This window comes from Taudactylus pleione, unplaced genomic scaffold, assembly GCF_031769625.1.
Source record: "Taudactylus pleione unplaced genomic scaffold, aTauple2 ptg000040l, whole genome shotgun sequence".
Taxonomy (NCBI): Eukaryota; Metazoa; Chordata; class Amphibia; order Anura; family Myobatrachidae; genus Taudactylus; species Taudactylus pleione.
The window spans coordinates 14870177-14886367 of NW_028284442.1; positions in this window are offsets into that span (position 1 = coordinate 14870177).

Here is a 16191-nt window from a genome sequence, read left to right on the forward strand (position 1 = left end):
AGTCATTTATAACATTAACAATGTATAGAGTGTATTTCTGATTAACTTAATGTTATCTTCATTAAAAAAACAGTGCTTTTCTTTCAAAAATAAGGAAATTTCTAAGTGATCCCAAACTTTTGAACGGTAGTGTATATAGTATATTGTACATATATATTATATATACATATATATAGTATTTAGAAATGAAGGCACTCAAAAGGGACATTAAAAATAAATTTTGACCCAGGACAATACGTCATAGTTTAATTAGAGGTTCAGGAACTGAGTTCCTGCTTGTTTCTACTGAAAAATAGCACTAATTATGACACGTTACTTTTATCAGTGCCTACAGTTTTTCTGTGTGTGAAACTAAAAATCACAGCATGTCCTACCAGGGGGCAAGCTGGAACTTCTAGCTTCAAAATAGCTGGAGATCCATAGGTTATACTGATATACAGCTAGCCAAATATTACACTTGCGGTCACCTTAAGAGATGGGTCCCTATCCCAGAGTAAAATTTGACAGCCATACACTGTAGCTGCCTAAATGCTGGCCTCCCTGTGCGCTTATTTGTCCTATTTGGGCTGGCCACACCCCCTCTGGCAGCTGGAGATGCTCCTTCATTGGTGACACACACATACACACTAGAGATGTGCACCGACCCTCGTGTTTTGGTTTTGGATCTGGATCTCCCCTGGTTTTGGATCTGGATTGCTTTTGCCAAAACCTCACCTCCATATTTTGTTTTCATGTTTAGGTTTTGCCTCTAGATGTTTTCTTAAAAAAATTAAAAAAACAGCTAAAATCACATAAAATGGGCCTTTTTTGTTCCTACAGTATTAATAACCTCAATAACATTTATTTCCACTCGTTTACTGTCAATTTTGACCACCTCACAGCTCACAATATTGATTTTTCATCTAGTTAAAGGGCCAAAAGGTTGCATCCAGCTTGCTGGCTCAAAATTGATTGATATAAATATTAATAGAGTTGAGGACTGTGCAAAGATGATGGTTGGGATACCCTTGAGGATTGAAGAATTGATAGTTGATAGTTGGTGCAGCCCCTGGCTGTAAAATTTATAATAAATTAATTAAAAAATAATTCATTGGTGCAGCCCCTGGCTTTAAAATTGATAATAAATAAATTAAAAACAATTCATTGGTGCAGCCCCGGGCTGAATAATTAATAATAAAAAGAAATTCATTGATGCAGCCCCTAGCTGTACAATTGATAATAAATTAAATAAAATACAATTCATTGGTGCAGCCTCGGGCTAAATACAAATCATTGAATTAAAAAAGTAAAAAACAATTCATTTGGTGCAGCCCCTGGCTGAATAATTAATAAAAAGAAATTCATTGGTGCAGCCCCTGGCTGTAAAATTGATAATAAATTAATTTAAAAACAAATCATTGGTTCCTAAACCAACCATAACATTTATTAAAATGTCAGGCAGCAATGCCCCAACCAGCACATAATGGAAAGGAAAAAGGTGCAAGATAGAATAGTCCTTGGGCCCTCCCACCCACCCTTATGTTGTATATGAAACAGGACATTCACAATTTAACAAACCAATCATTTCAGTGACAAGGACTGCCAATTGTGGCTGAAATTATTGGTTTGTTTGGACCCCCATAAAACAATCTGCCAATGTGCATTGGACATGGAAATGAAAATGATCCCATACACAAACTGGCTTTATATTACAAGTTGTCGTCGTCCTTGTTATCCCCATCAGTGTGTACATCCTCTTCTTCACTCAATATTAGTTCGTCCCGCTAGAATCCACCATAGGTGCCTCTGTAATTTTTTTATGTAATTGTTGGTAGAGGTCTTCCTCGTGGAATTTGTAATTCATTTTAATGAACATCATCTTTTCCACATTTTGAGGAAGTAACCTCCTACGCCGATCACTGACAAGGTTGCCAGCTGCACTGAAAACTCTTTCGGATTACACACTGGAGGATGGGCAACTTAAGTAATGCAAAGCCAGTTTGTGTATGGGCCTCCAAATTGCCTCTTTTTCCTGCCAGTACTGAAAGGGACTGTCTTACATGCCTATTAGGATGTTATCTCTGAAATAGTCCTCACACATACGGTAGAAGACATGTCACTAGTAGGCAGTTCTCTCAGGCCCGACCAAATGTCATTTTTTGGTGAATGATCTGCATGACCAGCAGGCATTCTGTATGGCAAAATTAGTTTTATCCTGGCAGCTGCAGAAACTGAAGGAGGAGATGATGGCGTTTCACGTGCGGCTGCAGCTGACAATTTTTTTACCAACAGCTCTTTGCATAGATTTCGGCCTGTTGGAAAAAAACTCACAAGGTAGGACTTAAACCTAGGATCCAGAATGGATGCCAAAATATATTTTTCAGATTTCAATAGATTGACGACTCTTGGATCCTGGTGAAGTGAATCAAGAGCTTGATCCACCAGTCCGACATACTTTGCGCAATCGCACCGTTTCAGCTCCTCCTTCAGATTCTCCAGCTGTTTTTGCAAAAGTCTGATGAGGGGAATGACCTGACTCAAGCTGGCAGTGTCTGAACTAACTTCACGTGTGGCAAGTTCAAAAGGTTTGAGAACCTTGCACAACACGGAAATTATTCTCCACTGCGCTTGAGTAAGGTGCATTCCCCCTCCACGGCCTATGTCATAGGCTGTTGTATAGCCCTGAATGGCCTTTTGCTGTTCCTCCATCCACTGAAGCATATAGAGGGTAGAATTCCACCGAGTTACTACCTCTTGCTTCAGCTGATGGCAGGGCAAATTTAACAGTACCTGCTGGTCATGCAATCTTCGACAAGCATTTGCTGAATGTCTAAAATGTCACGATATTTTGCGAGCCACCAAGAGTATCTCCTGCATGCCCTGTAATTTTTAAAAAAATGTTGCACCACCAAATTAATTGTGTGAGCAAAACATGGGACGTGTTGGAATGTAATGTAATGCACATGTAATGCTCTCACAATATTGCTGGCATTGTCCGAAATCACAAATCCAGAGGAGAGTCCAAGTGGGGGAAGCCATTTAGCAATGATTTCCCTGAGTTTTTCTAAGAGGTTCTCAGTGGTATGCCTCTTAGTGAAACCAGTTATACAAAGAGTAGCCTGCCTCTGTATCAGCTGTCTTTTGGTAGATGCTGCTGTTGCTGTTGTAGGCAATACACCTACCCAGTGGGCTGTCACAGTCATGTAATCCTTAGTTTGCCCTGTCCCACTTGTCCACATATCAGTGGTCAAGTGGACAGTGGGTACAACGGCATTTCTGAGGACATTAATAAGGTTTTTTTAATGTCCTTGTACAGACTTGGAATTGCTGTTCTAGCGAAGTGGAGTCTAGAAAGGATCTGGTAGGGAGGACACAGGACCTCAATTAACTGTTGAAAACCCACTGCAGTAATGGCGGATACTGGACGCACGTCTAATACCAGCATAGTTGTTATGGTGTCAGTAATCCACTGTGCAACTGGGTGATTGCTGTCATACTTGTTTGCCCTTGCACTAGATTGTTTGACAGTTAATTGTTGTTTGGGGGATACACTACAAGTAGTCTTCCTCCTGGTCCCCTTCTGGGATGCAGATCCACTCACAGCAACAGGCATAGTCATCAAGGATCCTTCTGAGGAATCATGGATAGGAGAGGAGTCAAACATGCTTCAAATAACAACATTGGATGCAGCAGGACTACTCTCGATGACGAATGAGGATGTTGATGATGCAGGTGTTGGTATTGGAGATTGAAGGTGCTTGTATCCCACAGAGAGGTAGCAGGTAGGTGACAATGGACTTGTTACGTTTTGAGTTTTGGAACTTGGCGACATACACTTTGATATTTGATGAATGCGCTCCAAGTGATGTAACAAGGAGGAGGTTCCTAGGTGGTTTAGGTCCCTCCATCTACTCACTCTTGCATGGCAATGGTTACATATGGCTTGACAACTGTTGTCTGGATTGGGGTGGAAATAATTCCACACGTGAGAAGTGGATTTTTTTGTCTTTTGCCCCGGCATGACAACAATGGGCTTTGGCTTTTTCAATCCATGGGCAACAGCTGTTGCCTTACTTACACAAAGGACATTCTCGGCATCAACATCCTCAGCACCAACATCTTCATCATCAACATACTCATCATCCTTAATGCCTTCAACTACCAAAATATCCTCCTCCATGTGCAATTCCACAGAAGCATCCCCACTGACTACGTCTGCAAGATGTTGACTGCCCTTCCTCACATTTACAGAGGGCACACAAATGTTGGAGCTTGGAGGATCCTCCAGTACACTAGTATTTAGGTCTGGCTCACACATGGCAACCGCGGACACACTTGCACTCTCCTGGGGGTTTTGTGATTTAGATTTCTCAGGGCACACAGTTGATTTGTCCGGAGCTGTCTTAGTCATCTTAGCAACTTTCAAATTTTTAATGGTACCACCACTTCTACTACTACAAGCAGAAGGGCTATCAGAATCCGAACCAACAGTCATTATAAATAAAGGCCAAGGCCTTATCCTTTCCTTGCCACTTTGTGTAGTGAATGGCTTATTGCCAATTTTTGGTTTATCTAAAGGAAAATTTCCTTTCAATTTTTTTTCTTAACTTCAGTAAAAATAACTTTACCATATCGATGGTGTGACTTAAGCCCTGGGGCATGGGCCTTCGTAGAGGATGAGGAAGTTGACGGCCTTGCACTGCTGGAGGCAGCTACAATATGTGGTTCTTGGCCTTGCTCTCCTGTCATGTGACAGCCCTCCATATTTTCTGCGGTCTTGAAGCGGTGTCACAAGCACCAATGGTGTAGCCAAGGTGCGGTTACAAAATTCACACACGTGCAGTCGTGCGCACACAGTAAAAATTTGACAAAAAAATAAACTATGTTTTATTTTTTTTGCCGGACCACAACTTGGGCCCGGAGCACTGATTGATGATGACTGGAGTCGGGCAGCACTAGGGTGTGTTGCTGACTTGCTGTATCTTGTGCAGCTAAGCCTAATACGCACACACACACACAGACAAATATTTGGCAAAAAAACACACTTTTAAAAAAATAAATAAATTTGCAGCCAGAACTTGGGCCCAGAGCACAGATTGATGACGACTGGAGTTGGGCAGCACTAGGTTGCATTGCTGACTTGCTGTATCCTGTGCGGCTAAGCCTAACACACACACGCACACACACACACACACAGACAAATATTAGACAAAAAAATTCACTTTTTTTTTCGGGTCCAGAACTTGGGCCCAGAGCACAGATTGATGACTGGAGCCGGGCAGCACTAGGTGGTGTTGCTGACTTGCTGTATCTTGTGCGGCTAAGCCTAACATGCACACACACACAGAAAAATATTAGACAACAAAAAGACACTATTTTTGCGTCCAGAACTTGGGCCCAGAGCAGAGATTGATGGCCTACATGGATCAGCAACAACACCAGCCCAGATGGACACAGCAGATAGCACAGCACCCGCCCAGATGGACACAGCAGACAGCACAGCAGTGACAGCACTAGATGGACCAGCAGTGCACCAGCCCAGATGTACACAGCAGACAGCACAGCAAAAGCACAGCACCAGCACAGATAAGTACCTCCCAGCCCTACACTACCCACCCTCCCTGTTCAGTCTCCACAGTCGGAGTGAAATGTCGGCTGCCGCATGGTCCCTTATATATAGAGACGAAAGCTTGCGAGCCACGAGATTTCGTCTCTATGGTTTTGCCTCGGTTTTGCCTCGGGGCCGGCGGGGGAACCGAACGCACGTTCGGTTCTCACCCCAGATCTAAAAATTTGGGTGGGTTCGGATCTCTGAGATCCGAACTCGCTTATCTCAAATACACACACTCATAAAGACACACACACTCTAGTTTGTGGGCCCCTACTATTCCATTCGTCTAGTGGGCAATCTTTTTTTTTTTCACTCCACACATGCTGGGCACACCAGCCCAAACATACTTTAGTAAGGATGGGATGATGTAGCATGCGCTTGCTCCGGGCATCATGGCTCCACGCTATGCCTTTGCTACCTTATGTATCATTTGATTTCCCAACTTCTTACATTTTGTAACCTTGTTTGGGCAGGGTCATTATTATAATCAACTTCATGTAAATTTATTTCATTTGTTTGTATCAAGATCCCTTCATGTACAGCGCTGACTGAGCACTTAGCTGATGATTTATATATTAAAGCTAATAATAAGATGAAACATAGGGATTTCGCTTTTCCCCTTTCCATGATCATTCGTGGTATTAATGTCAAAAGATTACAGTGAGAAAAATAAAGTATGTTTCAAGGTACAGTTATATTTAAATTTTAAATTGGGATAATCTTTTGTAAGTGATCCTTAAGATTCCAGATGTCACAGACGGACGATACAGAATACTCAATGTAATTCCCCACTTGCCATGAAATCAATCATAGTGCAGTTGTTTCCCATCTTTGAAATAGTTTTTCCTGTCCTGAGTTCGGTCTCTTGTCTTCACGCTGCATCCGTATGTTTGTTTTGTGAAAGTCTACAGGGAGTGAATGGTGTCTGCGAGTGGGTCCTTCCTGCTTTCCTGGAGCCATTCTGTCTCAGGAAAATAAAGCTTCAAGGTTACGCTTTTTAAGTATTTGTATGGTTTGTCAATCTAGTATAAGAAAAAACATCTATACCAAAGCAGGATCTCATAATAATCATATCTCAGTGAAGAGTATTGGTAGCATCTCAGGTTAGCTGCAGATTAAACCATCAAGCTGCAGATGCCTTTATTGAAACTTTTGAAATGATGAAATAATCATATAATTTGTTCAAAGGAGACTGGACTAGTATCCCAGCATGAGAGCTGAAGGGGCTGGCTGAAGCTGCTCTCTGTGCAATAAGCACTGATTGATGACTTTGTTATCCAGTTGTTAGTAATTATGGTTAAAACTCAAATCACCAATTATCTGCGGCAATTTAAAATTTAGCAAAACACTTCAAACTTCAAATTGGCACAGCGCTAGAGTCTACTAGTGCCCAGACTCTACTGCTGCGCTCAGTGCGCTACCAGCCACTCGATAGAGAGAAGGGGGGCACGGACGGAGACCCCTCCTCTCTTAATATGCCCCTGCATCCAGAGGATGCTAAATATATGAGGGTGCCCCTGCCAATAGGTATTTTCAAGGGGAAACTCTGCAAATAATGTTTCATAAATATGCCCCAAATTGTCTGTAACAGAAGTATTTAATAATGTTAGCATGTAAATTGGTAGACAATAATTGCCTCAGTAAATATTACATTTCTTCAACATCCCCCTCCTGGCAGATCTGGAAGTGTGAGAATAAATGGCTGTGTTACATACAATTATGTTTTTAGGATCTAGCTTTAATCACCACTACACTTATATTAAGATTGCTAAAAAAAACATTTCCTTACAGGTACCTGTGCATATGTAATATATACCTTGTATAATATATGCCACGCATATGTTGGCAAAATGGAGTGTTCTCTGAAATAAACATTTTGCCTTTCACAAATCAATTCTAAGAACAGTCCTTTTATAGTTGGCGAACCAGTGACAAGATACTTCTTTAATCCTGGATATGGCATCCCAGAACTACCGTTGTATGCCTATTGACAGAGTAAATGTATTACTTACGCGTCAAAGATATTTGATATTTTTGTTTTATGTTTTTTTACAAACACTTCATTCAAAAGGCCTTATAATGTCCAATTGGGTCTGAACTATTTTCTTGGTGCTGATTAATCTTATCCTTGTCCAGTAATCGGGTTGGGTACGAAATCCCGGTGGCTGAATTGCCCGAACAATGAAGATGCCGACAGGGGTGGTAAGTAGCCTAACCCTACCCTCCTAACCCTAACCTCCATTAGTGGTGCCTAACCCTAACCTCCCCCCGGTGGTGCCTAACATTAACTCCCCCCAGGGGTGCCTAACCCTATCCCTACCTTCCACCACCCTAAACCTAAACCTAACCCTCCCCGGGCGGTGCCTAACTCTATCCTCCCCCGGGGGGTGCCTAACGCTAATCCCCCCCTGGGGTCCCTAAATTTAACCTCCCCCACCACGGCTAACACCTTACAGGGCCCCGCTTACTTTCATTCGGGATGCCGGCTGTCGGGATTTTGGCGTCAGGCTAAAGATAGGCGTCGGGGTATCGACGCTTATCTTTAGTCCCAGGTTGGGCTTCTGACGTTGGGATTCCTACAACCGGCATCCCGGCCACCGGTAAAAAAACAACATCCCTCATAATCAGCTAGGGTAATTAACAACATAAGTAAGTAAGGGTCAAATGATAGAAAAATATACAAACACACATACTCGCTTTTCAAATAAACATTAAAGTCTTGAACTTGACATATTTTTCTGAGTCCTCTAAATATTTAGAATCCTCAAAAAAAATTCTCTCAAACTCTGACAACATACTTGTGTGAGTGCGTGTCCATGTGGTAACGAATATTGAGTGTAAACTCCAATAGATTAGGGACTGATGTGAATAATTAAATGTAAATGAGTTGCATAGCAAGGAGGCACTATATAAATGACTTAACAATCACCCAATAGTTAATAACCACCAAAATAATATTGAAAGTTGAAATGTGAACAAGTGATTTGTGCTGGTATATTTACTAAAGGTTGATTTTGGCTTTTTGGTGTATTTATAGGTGATTTTCTGTGTAAATTGCAAATAGGGGATTTACTAAAGGCAAAATCGACTATAAAATCGACTATAAAACCAAATCCCGACCAAAATCTGCTATCAACCAAACATTGATACTTTTACATAAACCACTACAGGATTTACTAACAGTCGGATTGAAAATCAACTTAAAATCGACTACAAAATCGACAGAAAAATTCCCAAATAAATAGACTTAAAGAACAGATGATTTGAAGCTTCTAAACACCATTCTATTGGCAGGAACTTAATTATGATGCCTATAAAAGGAGACACAAGCATGTGGTGCACTGTGGCATGTACTTTTAACTCCTGACACTAGTTTCTGAAGCATAATTCCCTTGACCCGTTCCTCATAATCCACCTCCACAGGTGACCTTCTACCAGTGCTGCATTGAGAGCACTTGTCTGGGGCCATCTTGGATTTGACACAGCGTCGGATGTCTAAAAAATGCTTCACGCACTGGCTTTTGTCACATTTTAAATTCCCAATAATATTCACTGCATTAACTGCTGCCTGTCACATAGCCCGCTTTCTTCTTGCAGATGTACATTGAGCCCAGCGACCAAATAATGCCTCAAAGTTAGACAACAAGGGTTTTACCAACGCACAATTCTCCTCAAAGTTAAACCTGACATTGCGGCCAGATTTAGTTTTGCCAGGTTGAGGCTCCTGCCTGAATCGGAGTCCTGGCCCTCTGCCTCTTCGTCACACTATCCTCTCCAATTGAATTCCTCTCCTCCACTTCCCTATCGTCTCTTGCCCTACTGCTGGCAGCCACTATAACATATACTGTACAAAAATAAATAACTAACTACACTTAAAAACTAACACAAAACTTAAACATACACACTTCCCAGGCACACAAAAACTAAATAAAAAATTAGACAAGACAAAAAATAAGACAAACTTCAAAATAACAATAACAATACCGAAATTGACAGGATAAAACTCCTAGAATTACTTTGTAAGCAACTTTACGAAATTACCACTCTCTTGCTAAACATTCCTCCTTTTTCTCCACAAAAATCCCTTCAATTGTTTGGGTGTGTGCCAGCATTTTATATAATACATTTCTGTGGCTTATAGTGTATGTGGTATGTTTTTCCCAATAGGTGTACATAAGGAAGTGTTTGTTGATTTTGTAGGTGATTTTGTTGGTGATTTTGAAGTACAAATTCTAAATCAACCATTTTTACACACTTGAAAATCCACCCACATCGCATCAGATTTTGAAATCGATTTCACAATCGTATGTTAATAAATGAGAAATTTGGCCAGTGATTTCACTCAATTAAAATCGACATAAAGATCACCTGAAAAATCGACTATTAGTAAACACACCTAATGGTCACATCACACTTTCATGCAGAATGAGATTACATATGCTTCCATGGCACTTCCTAGCAATAACTTTGCAAATACACTTCTTTGAAGCTTAGAACTAACCTTTTCAAATATAGATTGTGCTAAAAGTAGGTATTCAGTTATGTTGGGTGAAAACACAGAGATACAGTTTCTCTATATTGTATAGAAGTCTATATATAAATTATTTAGACTGGGCAGGCAGTGCCGTAACAGAGCTCAACTGCAACCTGTGCTGGCCCTGCCCCTTGAGCGCAAGACGTCATGATGATGTGTGCATGATGTCATTATGTCGCACAGGGGGGAGAAGATGCCAGTACCAGTAAGTGCATCATTGACCGGAGTGACACTGATTGGCTGTACAGACTGCAGGGTGTCTGCCTGGAGTGCACAAAGGATGCTCCGGGCAGCACTGCATCAGTAATCCTGGCTTCAGGGTGCCATTCCAGGCAACCTAGCTAGATACTAGATACTTATGTATGTTTCCTTCTGTCCGTCTATTTCATCTAGAAGTTTACTATTTCTATAATCTAGCTCTTCTGTGGGTATTTTCCTCCTAATGGAAAATAAAATTTTCTTCACAGATTTCTTAAGCCGCGTACACACTGGCCGATATTGGGAAAGATAACGATATCGTTATCATTCAATTGTTCATAATATCGTCCAGTGTGTATGCAAGCTATCGTTAACAATGCACGCTCCTACGGATTGTTAACGATATCTTTCCATCACCTGAACATGCAGGCCAACCTGACGATATCGTTTAGTGTATGGGCTCAAAGTCATTAACAACATTGAGCCCGGCAAACACTTAACTCATGGAGCGAATCGTTAAGTGTGTATGCGCCTTTAGTCTGTCGCAGTGTAAATGGGAAAATCTCCACCCTCCAGCTAGGAAAAATAAAAGCAGTGATTAAACCTGGGACCTCCCTTCTTTGATGCCAGTCACTCAGAAGTGGTGTCCCAGCCTGGTTGCTAGTGATGGTAGTAGTAGTCATTTGGGGTGTAATTCAGAGGCGGACACTAGTAAGTTTTACCTCTGCACATGCGTCCGAGATAGTTACCGCCAATTTTAATGGGAGTTTCTGGTGGTAACTGTCAGTTTCTAACTGATATTTATCTAGCACAGAGTATGGAATGACAGTTAGAAGTTGATTGGTTGCTTTCAGCAACTTCTCCTCTTTATCTCTCTCCAATGCTTTATACATCTCCCCTATGGTTTGCCTGCATGGCTGGATTATCATGCATGCTCCTAACTTCAGGATTACTACAGCTGAAATACAAGCCATAGCTCAGTGATTAGATTGTCTACTGCGCAGGTTCTTAAACTCGGTCCTCAGTACCCCAAACACTGCATGTATTCCAGGTCTCCTCACATAATCACAAGTGAAATAATTAGCTCGACCTGCGAATCTTTTAAAATGTCAGTTAAGCTGGCCATCCACTATACAATTTTCTGTCAGATATTTGTCCAATCTGGCTGGTTGGAATGAAAACCTGGTAATGTATGGGAGCAAATGACAGTCGTCCATTTGCTCACAAGCACTGGAAAATAGCCAAAAATGGTTAAAACACACATATTTAACCAATTTGAACAATTTTTTTGTCCTTTTTTTAGTGTTTAAAACCATATGATCGACTGTCATTTGCTCCCATACATTACCAGGTTTTCATTCCAACCAGCCAGATTGGACAGATATCTGACAGAAAATTGTATAGTGACTGTAATGAATACACCTGTGCACCTGCTGGGTGACCTGGAAAACATGCACTGTGTGGGGCCTGAGGACCGAGTTTGAGAACCACTGGTCTATTGCTTGTAGCTGTGAAGTGAAGGTTTCTAATTAAAGTTCACAAGAAATAACTATAATCTCATCTCTAGATCAGTGTTTCCCAACTGTGGTCCTCAGGAACCTCTGACAGTGCATGTTTTCCAGATTTTGTAGTAGGTGCACAGTTGCATCGATTACAGGCTGTAACGTTTTCAACGATTCACAGATGGTGCAATTATTTCACTTGTGATACTGAGGAGATCCGTAAATCATGTACAGTTAGGGGTAGGGATGAGCGGTTCGGATTCTGTGGAATCTGAACCGATACGAACATCGGGGATCCGAGTCCACCCGAGCAGCTGCTCGGATGTTCCCGCTGACTCGGATCCCACTGCGAGGCTGAACGTCAGCCTCCTGACGTTGGATCCTCGCGAGAGTGCATGCTCCACACTGCGCACTGCTCTGCTGATATCACTGGCTGAGTGGGACAAGTGGCTGTGCTGGCAAAGTGGCTCTATAGGGGGCACATATATATCACTGGCTGATTGGGACAAGTGGCTGTGCTGGCAAAGTGGCTGCATAGGGGGCACAGATATCACTGGCTGAGTGGGACAAGTGGCTGTGCTGGCAAAGTGGCTGTATAGGGAGCACACTGCACGCTGATTTATGCTGCGCTATACGCTGCTCATTAAATGTTGTGTCCAGAGACTCACAAGTGGCTGTGATGGCTGACTGCACGCTGCTGTATGCTGCATTGCTGCGCTATACTGATTAAAGTGTTGAGACTCACAAGTGACTGTGTGTAAAAAAAAAAGTGTAAAAAAGTTTTTTTAAAAAGTTAAAAGTTTAAAAAGAAAAAAAAAGAAAACTTATTTTTTTGGTACTGTACCCCACTGTGTATACAGGCATCATGACTTCTTGGGCCTTAGCACTCTGTGTATACAAATACTGTGACTACGTGGGCCTTAGCCCTCTGTGTATACAAGCTGTGTGACTGCTTGGGCCATAGCCAACTGTGTATACAAGCTCCATGACTGCTTGGGCCATAGCCCTCTGTGTCTACAAATACAAGCTCCGTGACTGCTTGGGCCATAGCCCTCTGCATATACAAGCATCGTGACTCCGTGGGCCTTAGCCCTCTGTGTATACAAGCTCCGTGACTGCTTGGGCCATAGCCCTCTGTGTATACAAGCTCCGTGACTGCTTGGGCCATAGCCCTCTGCGTATACAAGCATTGTGACTCCGTTGGCCTTAGCCCTCTGTGTATACAAGCACTGTGACTCTGTGGGCCTTAGCCCTTTGTGTATACAAGCACTGTGACTCTGTGGGCCTTAGCCCTCTGTATATACAAGCAGCATAACTCTGTGGGCCTTAGTCCTCTGTGTATACAAGCACCGTGACTCCGTGGGCCTTAGCACTCTGCGTATACAAGCATCATGACTCCGTGGGGCTTAGCCCTCTGTGTATACAAGTACTGTGACTCTGTGGCCTTAGTCCTCTGTGTATACAAGCACCATAACTCTGTGGGCCTTAGCCCTCTGTGTATACAAGCACCATGATTCCATTGGCCTTAGCACTCTGTGTATACAAGCACCATGACTCCGTGGGCCTTAGCCCTCTGTGTATACAAGCTCCATGACTGCTTTGGCCTTAGCCCTCTGTGTATACAAGCACCGTGACTGTGGGCCAGCCCTTTCTGTATACAAGCACTGTGACTCTGTGGGCCTTAGCCCTCTGTATATACAAGCACCGTAACTCTGTGGGCCTTAGCCCTCTGTGTATACAAGCACGTGACTCTGTGGGCCTTAGCACTCTGTGTATACAAGCTCCATGACTCAGTGGGCCTTAGCATCTGTGTATACAAGCTCCATGACTGCTTGGGCCTTAGCCCTCTGTGTATACAAGCACCATGACTCAGTGGGCCTTAGCCCTCTGTGTATACAAGCACTGTGACTCCATGGGCCTTAGCCCTCTGTGTATACAAGCAACTTGACTCCGTGGGCCTTAGCCCTCTGTGTATACAAGCACCGAGATTCCATGGGTCTTAGCCCTCTGTGTATACAAGCTCCATGACTGCTTGGGCCTTAGCCCTCTATATACAAGCACCATGACTTCTTGGGCATAAGCCCATACAAGCTCCATGACTGCTTTGGCCTTAGCCCTCTGTGTATACAAGCTCCGTGACTGCTTGGGCCTTAGCCCTCTGTGTATACAAGCACTGTGACTTCTTTGGCATAAGCCCTCTGTGTATACAAGCACCATGACTCCATGGGCCTTAGCCCTCTGGTATACAAGCTCCGTGACTACTTGGACTTTAGCTCTCAGTGTATACAAGCACCGTGACTCAGTGGGCCTTAGCCCTCTGGTATACAAGCTCCGTGACTACTTGGACTTTAGCTCTCAGTGTATACAAGCACCGTGACTCAGTGGGCCTTAGCCCTCTGTGTATACAAGCACCATGACTGCTTGGGCCATAGCCCTCAGTCTATACAAGCTCTGTGACTGCTTGGGTCATAGCCCTCTGCTATACAAGCACTGTGACTCTGTGGGCCTGAGCCCTTTGTGTATACAAGCACTGTGACTCTGTGGGCCTTAGCCCTCTGTGTATACAAGCACCGTAACTCTGTGGTGCTTAGCCCTTTGTGTATACAAGCACCGTGACTCAGTGGGCCTTAGCAGTCTGTGTATACAAGCACCGTGACTCCGTGGGCCTTAGCAGTCTGTGTATACAAGCACCATGACTCCATGGGCCTTAGACCTCTGTGTATACAAGCTCTGTGACTGCTTGATCCTTAGCCCTCTGTGTATACAAGCACCGTGACTCCGTGGGCCTTAGCAGTCTGTGTATACAAGCACCATGACTCCATGGGCCTTAGACCTCTGTGTATACAAGCTCTGTGACTGCTTGATCCTTAGCCTCTGTGTATACAAGCACCGTGACTCAGTGGGCCTTAGCCATCTCTGTATACAAGCTCCGTGACTGCTTGGGCCTTAGCCCTCTGTGTATACAAGCACTGTGACTCCGTGGGCCTTAGCCCTCTGTGTATACAAGCACCGTGATTCCGTGGGCCTTAGCCCTCTGTGTATACAAGCTCGGTGACTGCTTGGGCCTTAACCCTCTATATACAAGCACTGTGACTTCATTTGTATAAGCCCTCTGTGTATACAAGCTCCGTGACTGCTTTGGCCTTAGCCCTCTGTGTATACAAGCACCTTGACCCTGTGGGCCTTAGCCCTCTGTGTATGCAAGCACCGTGACTCCGTGGTGCCTGTGCGCTGCGCCGCTGCTTTGTTGCTTAGTAACCAGTCAGCTCACCGCAACCTTTGGCCAGTAATGGTGAAAACAATATTATAAGCTGTGAGGTGGTCTAAATTGACTGGAAATGACTGGAAATTTTTATTACAATATATGTTATTGAGCTTAATAATACTCTAGGAACAATAAAGAGCCCAAATTGTGCAAATTTAGCTTTTTTTAATCAATTTTTGTAAAAAATCCAAATCCAAAGCCAGTCACGGCAGGTTTGGCAAATCCAAATTCAATTTCAAAGCCTGACGAATCAGAGCCAAATCCAAATCCAGCAAAAATGGTCCGGTGCAAATCTCTAGTTAGGGGTTCCAGGGGACTGACGCTGGGTAGCGTTGATCTAGAAAAATTGATTTTATTTAGAGATCCGTCAAATCCTTCTGATGAAATGAAATCTCTGAATACAGTAAGTGTAAACCGGGTGGCAATGGGGTGGTCACACATAGGATAAGTGTGTTGTGTGCATGTAGGTGTAATCCTGATTTCAGACAGATCTCATCACCAAGGATAGGGCCAGTGCAAATGCACGCTGATTATGGTGAAGGCTACTTCTGCAAGCGAATGGATGGGTGCAGTGATCAGCCACTATTAGTTTTCATACCAAATGACAATAATAAAAATGTGCATATGTTATTTAACTTGTGCATTCTGGCAATGCGAATTCAGTCGGTAATATCACACTACAATCTGCATTCCCAATGCGATTTGTAGTAAATAGAGCCCTATGAGGCTCGGTACATCTCCACCACATACTTACATAAAACTAAAAATGACTGAGCAGCATACAATTACAATGATGAATTGTGGTTAATATCTAATGGTACCAGAGACAACAATATAGTAATAAAGTATTAAACACTTCACTTTTAGCTGGCAATCACTAAGGGAGGCAACCCATGGACAGGCCTGTCTCTAACAGTTCACATTTAGATGGGATGTAGTGAAAATACCTACACCCAGCATCCCAGCTGACGAAATCCCAGCACCGGAATGCCACTACCCAGCCAGAAGACCAGCGCTGAAATACCGACAGTATTTGAAATGCTGACGACGGAATCCCGACACCTGTGATGCAGAATGTAAGTATAGCAGGCTTCTTAGGTCA